Raw genomic sequence first — 14,288 nt, forward strand, 5'->3', positions numbered from 1 at the left:
CCTCCCGCTCCTCCTCTTCCATCGGCCCTTCCGCTCCTCGGCGTTATCTCCGCCTCCTTCTCCTCTTCCATCCCGCCCCTTCCATCCCTTCTCCTCCTCCTGCTCCCTAACCCCACCTTTTTCTCCTCCTTCCACCGCTGCTCTCGATCCGCCTTCATCCCTCCCCTTCCATCTCCCCTAGCCCTGCTCCTCTCCCCTAACCGGCGGGAACCGTGAGGGGAAAGGGGACAGAGAAAGGGCGGGAACCTTGAGGGGAAAGGGGGCGGGGAAAGGGCGGGAACCGTGAGGGGAAAGGGGCGGGCTCAGGCCAAGGGCGGCAAATCTGAGGGGACGCTCTGGGAGGCGGCATTGTGCGAACAGAACTGCAACGGATTGAACATGAAACGGACAGAAATCTGTAAGTTTGAGTGTTTAATTTGCTGTCAAATACATCATACTATGGCAGCCCATAACAATCCACATCCGTGAGATGGAGCAGCACACGAATCTCGGCCCGAACTCGGGGTACGCGCAGGGCTTCCCTTACCGGTGGCTATTTTGGTGTTGAATCAAGTTAGAGCTGCTGGAGAAGCTCTTCCCACACTGGGGACACTCGTAGGGCCTCTCCCCAGTGTGGATGCGCCGGTGTCTGACGAGGGTGGAGTTCTGCTTGAATCCCTTCCCACAGTCGGGGCAGCGGAAGGGCCTCTCCTCTGAGTGAATTCGATAGTGCAGGAGGAGATCCGAGCTGGTCCGAAACCCCTTTCTGCATTTATCACACTCGTAGGGCCTCTCGCCTGTGTGGTTGCGCTGGTGGATGATGAGGTGGGAGTTCTGCCTGAATCCCTTCCCACAGTCTGGGCATTGGAAGGGCCTCTCCCCTGTGTGACTCTGGTAGTGGCGGAGGAGATTAGAGCTTGTCAGATACCTCTTCCCACACTTGGAACACTCGAAAGCCCTCTCCCCAGTGTGGCTCCTCTGGTGGGGTATCAGGTCGGAGCTCCGAATGAAACGCTCCCCACATTGCCCACATTCGTAGGGCCTTTTCCCAGTGTGGATCCTTTGGTGGATGATCAAGTCCGACCTCCATCTGAAGCTCTTCCCACACTCCCCACACTCGTAGGGCTTCTCCCCAGTGTGGATCCTCTGGTGCTCGATCAGTCTGGAGTTCCACCTGAAGCTCTTCCTACACTCCCCACACTCGTAGGGCTTCTCCCCAGTGTGGATCCTCTGGTGCCTGATCAGGTCGCAGTTCCACCTGAAGCTCTTCCCACATTCCCCACACTCATATGGCTTCTCCCCACTGTGGATCCTCTGGTGCCTGATCAGTTCGCAGTTCCACCTGAAGCTCTTCCCACACTGCCCGCACGTGTGGGGCTTCTCCCCATCACGGAGCTGCTCACGGAGCACCAGCTCCGAGCTCTGGCTCCATCTCCGGCCGCCTTCCCGGCCCAGGCCGGCTCTTTCCCCCTCACATCCCCGCCGGCTGCGTTTGCAGCCCCTCCTCGTGCGGCCTCTCCGCGCCTTTTCCTCCCCGTTGCCTTCCTGCGCCGTGGAGCCGCTCAAAACGGCCTCTGCCACCAGCTCCTGCCGCGGGCATTTGTCCTCCCTGCTCTCCATGCTCAGCTCCTGCTCTGGGGGAGGAAGGACAAGGACACCATGGGATTTGCCTCCGTGCCACAGCCGAGGGCAACGAGATCCCCCCAGGCCGTCCCCGGCAGGACGGCACCGCCACCCCCCGATGTCCCCCCGAGAGGCCTTTTCCGCTCAGCCTTGGACTTCTTCATTCTCCAAACATCCCCCCAAAAACCCAACCCAGGGACCCCCCGGGATATCCGGGCCGGGCTCCCCCTCCCTGCTCACCGGCGCGATTCGGGGGTCGATGATCCCACAGGTGGGGGCTGCGAATCCAGGCAGGGTCGACCGCGTGGATCCGTCCGCTCAGCCTTGATCCGCCTTTGTCCCTCCTCTTCCTCTTCCTCCCGCTCCTCCTCTTCCTTCCAACCACGCCCTGCTCCTCCCCCGACCCCGCCTCCTCCTCCCCTTTCATCTCTGCCCTTCCCTCCCTCCTCCTCCTCCCCAGCAGCAGCCAGTGGCACTCTCCGTGCCCCGTTCCCGCAGCCCTCGCAGCCCGTGGCAGGAGCGCGCATGGAGCCGGGACAGGTCGGGATGGACAGCGCGGGGCTCTCGGCTGCTCCCAGCCGCTGCGGGAGGGGTGAACCCGGCCCGGGCCAAAGGAGAGGCAAACTGGGCAAACTGGGGGCTGCACATCCAGACTGGGCCTTACTGGGGACCCTGCGTGGCCACTGCCAGCCCTTGGGGCTCCTCTCGGCACATCCGCCAGGGGGAACGCACACAGGGCTGGGGCATCCCAGCAGTGGCAGCACTGCCAGGGACTGGGCTGGACTGGGATCGTACTGGGAGTGACTGGGGCTGTGCTGGTTCTGTACTGACATCATACTGGGGTCACACTGGGAGTGACTGGGGCTGTACTGGTTCTGTACTGACACTGGGATTGTAGTGAGTTTGTACTGACATCATTCTGAGATCACACTGCCTTCCCAGGGCAAATTGTGATCGCTCTCATGGGGACTGGGATCATACTGGGGTCATACTGGGAGTGGCTACAGTCATACTGGGATTAGAGTGGCTGTGATTGGACCCTCAGTGGGGGTTACTGGGAGCTACCAGGCCCATGCTGGGAGCCAACTGGGGACTTAATTAGAGGAACTGGGAGCAACTGGGGTAAAAATGGGGGCAAGTGAACCACGCTGAGGTGACTGGGAGTGCCTGGCAATGACTGCCAGAATGTTCAGGGCAACTGGGATGTACTGGGAGGGCAGGAGACCATGGAGGTGGTGATTGGCACCAAACTGGGACTGACTGGGAAGGTGTTGGGGGTACTGAGAACACGCTGGGGGCAAGTGGGAGTGACTGGGCCATTGCTGGGAGAGACTGGAGTCACACTGGGAGTGCCTAGGACTATGCCAGGGACAACTGGGAGGACGGAGAACACACAGGATGAAAGTGGGAGGAACTGGGAGCAACGGGGACCATGCTGGGAGAAAATGGCATCATCCTAGGGAAGCAAAGGGAGGGACTGACCTCGTCTGAGAGTGACTGGGATCAGGCAGGGAGGCAGGGCAAGTGACCAGGATGATACTGGGAGTGCACAGGCCCATACTGGGAATGACCAGGCTATTGCTGGGATTGCCCAGGAAACTGGAAGCACACGGGGGAGCAACTGGGCTCATAGTGGGAGCAGCCACTGCAGACCCCGGATGTCCCCCCGAGGGCCATTTGCGGCTCGGCTTTGGAGCCCTGCCAGCTGCGAACATCCCCCCCGAAACAAACCCCAAAGCCAGGCAGCCCCCGGGATATTTGGGCCGCGCTCCCCCTCCCCAGGAACCTGCGGGATGTGGGGCGATGCTTCTGGGGCTGTGGCACTTTGAGGGAGCGCCTGGGGCACGAGATGCTCCCTCTCCTCTTCTGCTGCGGCAGCTGCTCGGCCTCTTCCTCCCTCCCTCCTCCTCCACCCCCGTTCCCTATGGCCGAACCGTGAGAGGAAAGGGGGCAGGGAAAGGGCGGAATCGTGAGGGGAAAAGTGGGCAGGGAAAGGGCGGGAACCGTGAGGGGAAAGGGGGCAGAGAAAGGGCGGAAACCGTGAGGGGGAAAGGGGGACAGGGAAAGGGCGGGAACCGTGAGGGGGAACGGGTCAAGGAAATGGCGAAACCGTGAGGGGAAAGGGGACCGGGAAATGGAGGAACCGTGAGGGGGAAAGGGAGCAGGGAAAGGGCGGGAACCGTGAGGGGAAAGGGGCGGGGAAAGGGCGGAACCGTGAGGGGAAAGGGGGCAGGGAAAGGGCGGAAACGTGTGGGGAAAGGGGACCGGGAAATGGCGGAACCGTGAGGGGGAAAGGGGGCAGGGAAAGGGCGGGAACCGTGAGGGGAAAGGGGCGGGCTCAGGCCAAGGGCGGCAACTGTGAGGAGACGCTCTGGGAGGCGGCACTCTGCAAACAGAACTGCAACGGAATGAACATGAACGGGAAAGAAATCTGTAAGTCTCAGAGTTTTATTTGCTATCAAATACATCCCACACGCCCAGCCCCACAAAATTCCAAGCCCAGCGCTCTAATTGAGATCCCACTACTGTAAATCACAGCCTGGCTGTAGAATCGAGGAAGATTTGTATGGCATGGAGTTTTTCTCAGGAGGGATTGAGCATTCTGGGGCAAGATGAGCTGTTTTCACTGGGATTTGAGTCGTTTTGAGGTGACAGACTAATGTCTCTTGGCTTCTGGAGTGCAAAGAGATCGAGAAGAGAAAAAAATTAAGGTGATATTAAATGGAGAACAGCCAGCCGTGTTCGCAGCATGGATCACAGGGAATGTGAGTGACCAGGGCTGTGCCCACAGTGCCTCCTCCAGCGGGGGATGGAGCTGGAGCAGCGCACGAAGCTCTGCCCGCACTCAGGGCACTCGCAGGGCTTCCCTCACCGGTGCCTACGTTGGTGTTGGGTCAAGTTAGAGCTGCAGTAGAAGCTCTTCCCACACTGGGGACACTCGTAGGGCCTCTCCCCTGTGTGGATGCGCCGGTGCCTGACGAGGTAGGAGTTGTGCTTGAATCCCTTCCCGCAGTCGGGGCAGCGGAAGGGCCTCTCCTCTGAATGAATCCGATAGTGCTGGAGGAGATGAGAGCTGGTCCGAAACCTCTTCCTGCATTTATCACACTCGTAGGGCCTGTCCCCTGTGTGGATGCGCCGGTGGCTGATGAGGGTGGAGTCGTACTTGAATCCCTTCCCACACTCAGGGCATTGGAAGGGCCTCTCCTCTGAGTGAATGCGATAGTGCTGGAGGAGATGGCCGCTGGTCCGACACCTCTTCCTGCATTTATCACACTCGTAGGGCGTCTCTCTAGTGTGGATGTGCTGGTGGGTGATGAGGTGGGAGTTGCGCTTGAATCCCTTCCCACACTCAGGGCATTGGAAAGGCCTCTCCTCTCTGTGACTCTGATAGTGCTTGAGGAGATCAGAGCTGGTCTGAAAAGCCTTCCCACACTTGGAACACTCGTAGGGCCTCTCCCCAGTGTGCATCCTCTGGTGCACAATCAGGTTGGAGCCCACTGTGAAGCTCTTCCCACACTCCCCACACTCGTAGGGCTTCTCCCCAGTGTGTGTCCTCTGGTGCGTGATGAGATTGGAGTGGCGCCTGAAGCTCTTCCCACACTCCCCACACTCGTAGGGCTTCTCCCCAGTGTGAATCCTCTGGTGCCTGATCAGTTCGCTGTTCCACCTGAAGCTCTTCCCACACTCCATGCAGCTGTGGGGCTTCTCCCCATCACGGAGCACCAGCTCCGAGCTCTGGCTCCATCTCCGGCCGCCTTCCCGGCCCAGGCCGGCTCTTTCCCCCTCACATCCCCGCCGGCTGCGTTTGCAGCCCCTCCTCGTGCGGCCTCTCCGCGCCTTTTCCTCCCCGTTGCCTTCCTGTGCCGTGGAGCCGCTCCAAACGGCCTCTGCCACCAGCTCCTGCCGCGGGCATTTGTCCTCCCTGCTCTCCATGCTCAGCTCCTGCTCTGGGGGAGGAAGGACAAGGACACCATGGGATTTGCCTCCGTGCCACAGCCGAGGGCAACGAGATCCCCCCAGGCCGTCCCCGGCAGGACGGCACCGCCACCCCTCGATGTCCCCCCGAGAGGCCTTTTCCGCTCAGCCTTGGACTTCTTCATTCTCCAAACATCCCCCCAAAAACCCAACCCAGGGACCCCCCGGGATATCCGGGCCGGGCTCCCTCCCTGCTCACCGGCGCGATTCGGGGGGCGATGATCCCACAGGTGGGGGCTGCGAATCCAGGCAGGGTCGACCGCGTGGATCCGGCCGCTCAGCCTTGATCCGCCTTTGTCCCTCCTCTCCCTCTTCCTCCCGCTCCTCCTCTTCCTTTCCCCCTCCCGCTCCTCAGCCTTATCTCCGCCTCCTTCTCCTCTTCCATCCCGCCCCTTCCATCCCTTCTCCTCCTCCTGCTCGCTAACCCCACCTCCTTCACCTCCTTCCATCGCTGCTCTCTCTCCGCCTTCATCCCTCCCCTTCCATCTCCGCTTGCCCTGCTCCTCTCCCCAAACCGGCTGGAACCGCGAGGGGAAAGGGGGCAGGGAAAGGGCGGGAACCGTGAGGGGAAAGGGGGCAGGGAAAGGGCGGGAACCGTGAGGGGAAAGGGGGCGGGGAAAGGGCGGGAACCGTGAGGGGAAAGGGGCGGGCTCAGGCCAAGGGCGGCAAGTGTCAGGGGACACGCTGGGACGCGGCACTCTGCGAAGAGAACTGCAATGGACTGAACAGGAACGGGAGAGAAATCAATAAGTCTGAAAGTTTTATTTGCACTCAAATACACCCCACACACCCAGCCCCACACAATCCCCATCCCAGCACTCTAATTGAGTTCCCAGTACTGTCAATCACCTCCCAACCCCATCTCAGCCTGCTGGCTGTGGAATCGAGAAAATTTAGTATGGCATTGCAGTCTTTCTCGGGAGGGATTGAGCATTCTCGGGTAAGACTGAGCTGTTTTCACTGGGATTTGAGTAGTTCTGAGGTGACAGATCCATCTCCCTTATCTTTTGGTGTGCAAAGAAATGGAGAAGAGGAAAAAAATTAAGGTGAAATTAAAAGCAGAAACAGCAGGATGTGTTCCTAACATGGATAACAGGGAATGTGAGTGACCAGGGCTGTGCCCACAGTGCCTCCTCCAGTGGGGGATGGAGATGGAGCAGCGCAGGAAGCTCTTTCCGCACTCAGGGCACTCGCAGGGCTCCACTCACCGGTGCCTACGTTGGTGTTGGGTCAAGTTAGAGCTGCTGGAGAAGCTCTTCCCACACTGGGGACACTCGTAGGGCCTCTCCCCTGTGTGGATGCGCCGGTGTCTGACGAGGGCGGAGTTGTACTTGAAACCCTTCCCACAGTCGGGGCAGCGGAAGGGCCTCTCCTCTGAGTGAATTCGATAGTGCAGGACGAGATCAGAGCTCGTCCGAAACCTCTTTCTGCATTTATCACACTCGTAGGGCCTCTCCCCAGTGTGGATGCGCCGGTGGGTGACGAGGGCGGAGTTGTACTTGAATCCCTTCCCGCAGTCGGGGCAGCGTAAGGGCCTCTCCTCTGAGTGAATCCGATAGTGCTGGAGGAGATGGGTGCTGGTCCGAAACCTCTTCCTGCACTGATCACACTCGTTCAGCGTCTCTCCAGTGTGGATGTGCTGGTGGGTGATGAGGTGGGAGTTGCGCTTGAATCCCTTCCCACACTCAGGGCATTGGAAAGGCCTCTCCTCTGTGTGACTCCGATAGTGCTTGAGGAGATCAGAGCTGGTCGGAAACGCCTTCCCACACTTGGAACACTCGTAGGGCTTCTCCCCTGTGTGGATCCTCTGGTGCACAATCAGGCTGGAGCCCACTGTGAAGCTCTTCCCACACTCCCCACACTCGTAGGGTTTCTCCCCAGTGTGTGTCCTCTGGTGCGTGATGAGATTGGAGTGGCGCCTGAAGCTCTTCCCACACTCCCCACACTCGTAGGGCCTCTCCCCAGTGTGAATCCTCTGATGCACGATCAGGGCGGAGTTCCACCTGAAGATCTTCCCACATTCCCCACACTCGTAGGGCCTCTCCCCAGTGTGAATCCTCTCGTGTTTTATCAGTTCGGAGTTCCTGCTGAAGCTCTTCCCACACTCCCCGCACGTGTGGGGCTTCTCCCCATCACGGAGCTGCTCACGGAGCACCAGCTCCGAGCTCTGGCTCCATCTCCGGCCGCCTTCCCGGCCCAGGCCGGCTCTTTCCCCCTCACATCCCCGCCGGCTGCGTTTGCAGCCCCTCCTCGTGCGCCATCTCCGCGCCTTTTCCTCCCCGTTGCCTTCCTGCGCCGTGGAGCCGCTCAAAACGGCCTCTGCCACCAGCTCCTGCCGCGGGCATTTGTCCTCCCTGCTCTCCATGCTCAGCTCCTGCTCTGGGGGAGGAAGGACAAGGACACCATGGGATTTGCCTCCGTGCCACAGCCGAGGGCAACGAGATCCCCCCAGGCCGTCCCCGGCAGGACGGCACCGCCACCCCCCGATGTCCCCCCGAGGGGCCTTTTCCGCTCAGCCTTGGACTTCTTCATTCTCCAAACATCCCCCCAAAAACCCAACCCAGGGACCCCCCGGGATATCCGGGCCGGGCTCCCCCTCCCTGCTCACCGGCGCGATGCGGAGGGCGATGATCCCACAGGTGGGGGCTGCGAATCCAGGCAGGGTCGACCGCGTGGATCCGGCCGCTCAGCCTTGATCCGCCTTTGTCCCTCCTCTTCCTCTTCCTCCCGCTCCTCCTCTTCCTTCCAACCATCCCTGCTCCTCCCCCGACCCCGCCTCCTCCTCCTCCCCTTTCATCCCTGCCCTTCCCTCCCTCCTCCTCCTCCCCCAGCAGCAGCCGCGCTCTCCGTGCCCCGTTCCCGCAGCCCTCGCAGCCCGTGGCAGGAGCGCGGATGGAGGCGGGACAGGTCGGGATGGACAGCGCGGGGCTCTCGGCTGCTCCCAGCCGCTGCGGGAGGGGTGAACCCGGCCCGGGCCAAAGGAGAGGCAAACTGGGCAAACTGGGGGCTGTCCATCCAAACTGGGCCTTGCTGGGCACCCTGCGTGGCCACTGCCAGCCCTTGGGGCTCCTCTCGGCACATCCGCCAGGGGGGAACGCACACAGGGCTGGGGCATCCCAGCAGTGGCAGCACTGCCAGGGACTGGGCTGCGCTGGGATCGTACTGGGAGTGACTGGGGCTGTACTGGTTCTGTACTGACATCATACTGGGGTCGTACTGGGAGTGACTGGGGCTGTACTGGTTCTGTACTGACATCATACTGGGGTCGCACTGGGAGTGACTGGGGCTGTACTGGTTCTGTACTGACACTGAGATTGTAGTGAGTTTGTACTGACATCATTCTGAGATCACACTGCCTTCCCAGGGCAAATTGTGATCGCTCTCATGGGGACTGGGATCATACTGGGGTCATACTGGGAGTGGCTACAGTCATACTGGGATTAGAGTGGCTGTGATTGGACCCTCAGTGGGGGTTACTGGGAGCTACCAGGCCCATGCTGGGAGCCAACTGGGGACTTAATTAGAGGAACTGGGAGCAACTGGGGTAAAAATGGGGGCAAGTGAACCACGCTGAGGTGACTGGGAGTGCCTGGCAATGACTGCCAGAATGTTCAGGGCAACTGGGATGTACTGGGAGGGTCGGAGACCATGCAGGTGGTGATTGGCACCAAACTGGGCCTGACTGGGAAGGTGTTGGGGGTACTGGGAACACGCTGGGGGCAAGTGGGAGTGACTGGGCCATTGCTGGGAGAGACTGGAGTCACACTGGGAGTGCCTAGGACTATGCCAGGGACAACTGGGAGGACGGAGAACACACAGGATGAAAGTGGGAGGAAGTGGGAGCAACGGGGACCATGCTGGGAGAAAATGGCATCATCCTAGGGAAGCAAAGGGAGGGACTGACCTCGTCTGAGAGTGACTGGGATCAGGCAGGGAGGCAGGGCAAGTGACCAGGATGATACTGGGAGTGCACAGGCCCATACTGGGAATGACCAGGCTATTGCTGGGATTGCCCAGGAAACTGGAAGCACACGGGGGAGCAACTGGGCTCATAGTGGGAGCAGCCCCTGCAGACCCCGGATGTCCCCCCGAGGGCCATTTGCGGCTCGGCTTTGGAGCCCTGCCAGCTGCGAACATCCCCCCCGAAACAAACCCCAAAGCCAGGCAGCCCCCGGGATATTTGGGCCGCGCTCCCCCTCCCCAGGAACCTGCGGGATGTGGGGCGATGCTTCTGGGGCTGTGGCACTTTGAGGGAGCGCCTGGGGCACGAGATGCTCCCTCTCCTCTTCTGCTGCGGCAGCTGCTCGGCCTCTTCCTCCCTCCCTCCTCCTCCACCCCCGTTCCCTATGGCCGAACCGTGAGGGGAAAGGGGGCAGGGAAAGGGCGGGAACTGTGAGGGGAAAGGGGGCAGAGAAAGGGCGGAACAGTGGGGGGGAAAGGGGGCAGGGAATGGGCGGAACCGTGAGGGGAAACGGGGCAGGGAAATGTCGGAACCGTGAAGGGGAAAGGGGGCAGGGAAAGGGCGGAACCGTGGGGGGAAAGGGGGCAGGGAAAGGGCGGAACCGTGGGGGGAAAGGCGGCAGGGAAATGGCGGAACCGTGAGGGGGAAAGGAGGCAGGGAAAGGGCGGAACCGTGAGGGGAAAGGGGCGGGCTCAGGCCAAGGGCGGCAACTGTGAGGGGACGCTCTGGGAGGCGGCACTCTGCGAACAGAACTGCAACCGACTGAACATGAACGGGAGAGAAATCTGTCAGTCTGAGAGTTTAATTTGTTATCAAATGCATCCCACACGCCCAGCCCCACACTATCCCCATTCCATGGCTCAAAATTGGGATCGAACTTCTCTCAATCTTCCAACTCTATCTCACTCTGGTGGGTGTGGAATCATGTGAGTCTGGTGTGGGATTGAGGTTTTTTGAGGTGGGTGTGCGCACTTTTAGGGTAAGACTGAGCTTTTTTCCCTGGGATCTCATTGGTTTTGATGTGACAGATGTAACCAAATTGGCTTTTGTAATGCAAAGAGATTTACAAGTGAAAGAAATTAAGGAGAAACCAAAAGTAGAAGCAGCCAGGTGTGTTCACAGCATCAATCACAGTAAATGTGAGTGACCAGGGCTGTGCCCACAGTGCCTCCTCCAGTGGGGGATGGAGCTGGAGCAGCGCATGAAGCTCTTCCTGCATTCGAGGCACTCGCAGGTCATCCCTTACCGGTGCCTCCTTTGATGTTGGGTCAAGTGAGAGCATCTGGAGAAGCTCTTCCCACAGTGGGGACACTTGTAGGGCCTCTCCCCTGTGTGGATGCGCCGGTGGGTGACGAGGGTGGAGTTATACTTGAATCCCTTCCCACAGTCGGGGCAGCGGAAGGGCCTCTCCTCTGAGTGAATCCGATAGTGCTCGAGGAGATGAGAGCTGGTCCGAAACCTCTTCCTGCATTTATCACACTCGTAGGGCCTCTCCCCAGAGTGGATGCGCCGGTGGGTGATGAGGTGGGACTTTTTCTTGTATCCCTTCCCACAGTCTGGGCATTGGAAGGGCCTCTCCTCTGTGTGACTCTGATAGTGCTGGAGGAGATCAGACCTGGTCTGAAACGCCTTCCCACACTTGGAACACTTGTAGGGCCTCTCCCCAGTGTGGATCCTCTGGTGCCTGATCAGACTGCAGCTCTGGCTGAAGCTCTTCCCACACTCCCCACACTCGTAGGGCCGTTCCCCAGTATGGATTCTCTGGTGCAGGATCAGTAGGGAGCTCCGAATGAAACACTTCCCACATTGCCCACACTCATAGGGCTTCTCCCCAGTGTGAGTCCTCTGGTGCCTGATCAGGCTGGACCTGTGGTTGAAGCTCTGCCCACACTCCCCACACTCGTAGGGCTTCTCCCCAGTGTGGATCCTCTGGTGCGTGATGAGATGGGAGTTCCTGCTGAAGCTCTTCCCACACTCCCCGCACGTGTGGGGCTTCTCCTCATCACGGAGCTGCTCACGGAGCACCAGCTCCGAGCTCTGGCTCCATCTCCGGCCGCCTTCCCGGCCCAGGCCGGCTCTTTCCCCCTCACATCCCCGCCGGCTGCGTTTGCAGCCCCTCCTCGTGCGCCATCTCCGCGCCTTTTCCTCCCCGTTGCCTTCCTGCGCCGTGGAGCCGCTCAAAACGGCCTCTGCCACCAGCTCCTGCCGCGGGCATTTGTCCTCCCTGCTCTCCATGCTCAGCTCCTGCTCTGGGGGAGGAAGGACAAGGACACCATGGGATTTGCCTCCGTGCCACAGCCGAGGGCAACGAGATCCCATCAGGGCGTCCCCGGCAGGACGGCACCGCCACCCCCCGATGTCCCCCCGAGGGGCCTTTTCCGCTCAGCCTTGGACTTCTTCATTCTCCAAACATCCCCCCAAAAACCCAACCCAGGGACCCCCCGGGATATCAGGGCCGGGCTCCCCGTTCCTGCTCACCGGCGCGATGCGGGGGGCGATGATCCCACAGGTGGGGGCTGCCAATTCAGGCAGGGTCGACCGCGTGGATCCGTCCGCTCAGCCTTGAACCGCCTTTGTCCCTCCTCTTCCTCCCGCGCCTCCTCTTCCATCGGCCCTCCCGCTCCTCTGCCTTATCCCCGCCTCCTTCCCCTCTTCCATCCCGCCCCTTCCATCCCTTCTCCTCCTCCTGCTCCCTAACCCCACCTTCTTCTTCTCCTTCCATCGCTGCTCTCTCTCCGCCTTCATCCCTCCCCTTCCATCTCCCCCAGCCCTGCTCCTCTCCCCGAACGGGCTGGAACCGCGAGGGGAAAGGGGGCAGGGAAAGGGCGGGAACCGTGAGGGGAAAGGGGGCAGGGAAAGGGCGGGAACCGTGAGGGGAAAGGGGGCAGGGAAAGGGCGGAACCGTGAGGGGAAAGGGGCGGGCTCAGGCCAAGGGCGGCAACTGTGAGGGGACACTCTGGGAGGCGGCACTGTGCGAACAGAACTGCAAAGGATTGAACATGAAAGGGAGAGAAATCTCTAAGTCTGGGTGTTTAATTTGCTGTCAAATACATCATACTATGGCAGCCCATAACAATCCACATCCGTGAGATGGAGCAGCACACGAATCTCGGCCCGAACTCGGGGTACTCGCAGGGCTTCCCTTACCGGTGGCTATGTTGGTGTCGAGTCAAGTTAGAGCTGCTGGAGAAGCTCTTCCCACTCTGGGGACACTCGTAGGGCCTCTCCCCAGTGTGGATGCGCCGGTGTCTGACGAGGGTGGAGTTCTGCTTGAATCCCTTCCCACAGTCGGGGCAGCGGAAGGGCCTCTCCTCTGAGTGAATTCGATAGTGCAGGAGGAGATCCGAGCTGGTCCGAAACCCCTTTCTGCATTTATCACACTCGTAGGGCCTCTCGCCTGTGTGGTTGCGCTGGTGGATGATGAGGTGGGAGTTCTGCCTGAATCCCTTCCCACAGTCTGGGCATTGGAAGGGCCTCTCCCCTGTGTGACTCTGGTAGTGGCGGAGGAGATTAGAGTTTGTCAGATACCTCTTCCCACACTTGGAACACTCGAAAGCCCTCTCCCCAGTGTGGCTCCTCTGGTGGGGTATCAGGTCGGAGCTCCGAATGAAACACTCCCCACATTGCCCACATTCGTAGGGCCTTTTCCCAGTGTGGATCCTTTGGTGGATGATCAAGTCCGACCTCCATCTGAAGCTCTTCCCACACTCCCCACACTCGTAGGGCTTCTCCCCAGTGTGGATCCTCTGGTGCTCGATCAGTTTGGAGTTCCACCTGAAGCTCTTCCTACACTCCCCACACTCGTAGGGCTTCTCCCCAGTGTGGATCCTCTGGTGCCTGATCAGGTCGCAGTTCCACCTGAAGCTCTTCCCACATTCCCCACACTCATATGGCTTCTCCCCACTGTGGATCCTCTGGTGCCTGATCAGTTCGCAGTTCCACCTGAAGCTCTTCCCACACTCCCCGCACGTGTGGGGCTTCTCCCCATCACGGAGCTGCTCACGGAGCACCAGCTCCGAGCTCTGGCTCCATCTCCGGCCGCCTTCCCGGCCCAGGCCGGCTCTTTCCCCCTCACATCCCCGCCGGCTGCGTTTGCAGCCCCTCCTCGTGCGCCATCTCCGCGCCTTTTCCTCCCCGTTGCCTTCCTGCGCCGTGGAGCCGCTCAAAACGGCCTCTGCCACCAGCTCCTGCCGCGGGCATTTGTCCTCCCTGCTCTCCATGCTCAGCTCCTGCTCTGGGGGAGGAAGGACAAGGACACCATGGGATTTGCCTCCGTGCCACAGCCGAGGGCAACGAGATCCCCCCAGGCCGTCCCCGGCAGGACGGCACCGCCACCCCCCGATGTCCCCCCGAGAGGCCTTTTCCGCTCAGCCTTGGACTTCTTCATTCTCCAAACATCCCCCCAAAAACCCAACCCAGGGACCCCCCGGGATATCCGGGCCGGGCTCCCCCTCCCTGCTCACCGGCGCGATGCGGGGGGCGATGATCCCACAGGTGAGGGCTGCGAATCCAGGCAGGGTCGACCGCGTGGATCCGTCCGCTCAGCTTTCATCCGCCTTTGTCCCTCCTCTTCCTCTTCCTCCCGCTCCTCCTCTTCCTGCACACAACCCCCTGCTCCTTCCCCGACCCCGCCTCCTCCTCCCCTTTCATCCCTGCCCTTCCCTCCCTCCTCCTCCTCCCCCAGCAGCAGCCAGTGGCACTCTCCGTGCCCCGTTCCCGCAGCCCTCGCAGCCCGTGGCAGGAGCGCGGA

The 14,288-nt window shown here is 60.7% G+C and overlaps 2 pseudogenes; both read right to left on the reverse strand.

The window, feature by feature from the left end:
• Positions 1–394: 394 nt before the first annotated feature.
• LOC134433140 (zinc finger protein 501-like) lies at positions 395–1,923 on the reverse strand (annotated as a pseudogene).
• Positions 1,924–4,029: 2,106 nt separating this feature from the next.
• Positions 4,030–13,850, reverse strand: LOC134433132 (zinc finger protein 850-like; annotated as a pseudogene).
• Positions 13,851–14,288: the final 438 nt, after the last annotated feature.

This window comes from Melospiza melodia, unplaced genomic scaffold, assembly GCF_035770615.1.
Source record: "Melospiza melodia melodia isolate bMelMel2 unplaced genomic scaffold, bMelMel2.pri scaffold_140, whole genome shotgun sequence".
Lineage (NCBI taxonomy): Eukaryota > Metazoa > Chordata > Aves > Passeriformes > Passerellidae > Melospiza > Melospiza melodia.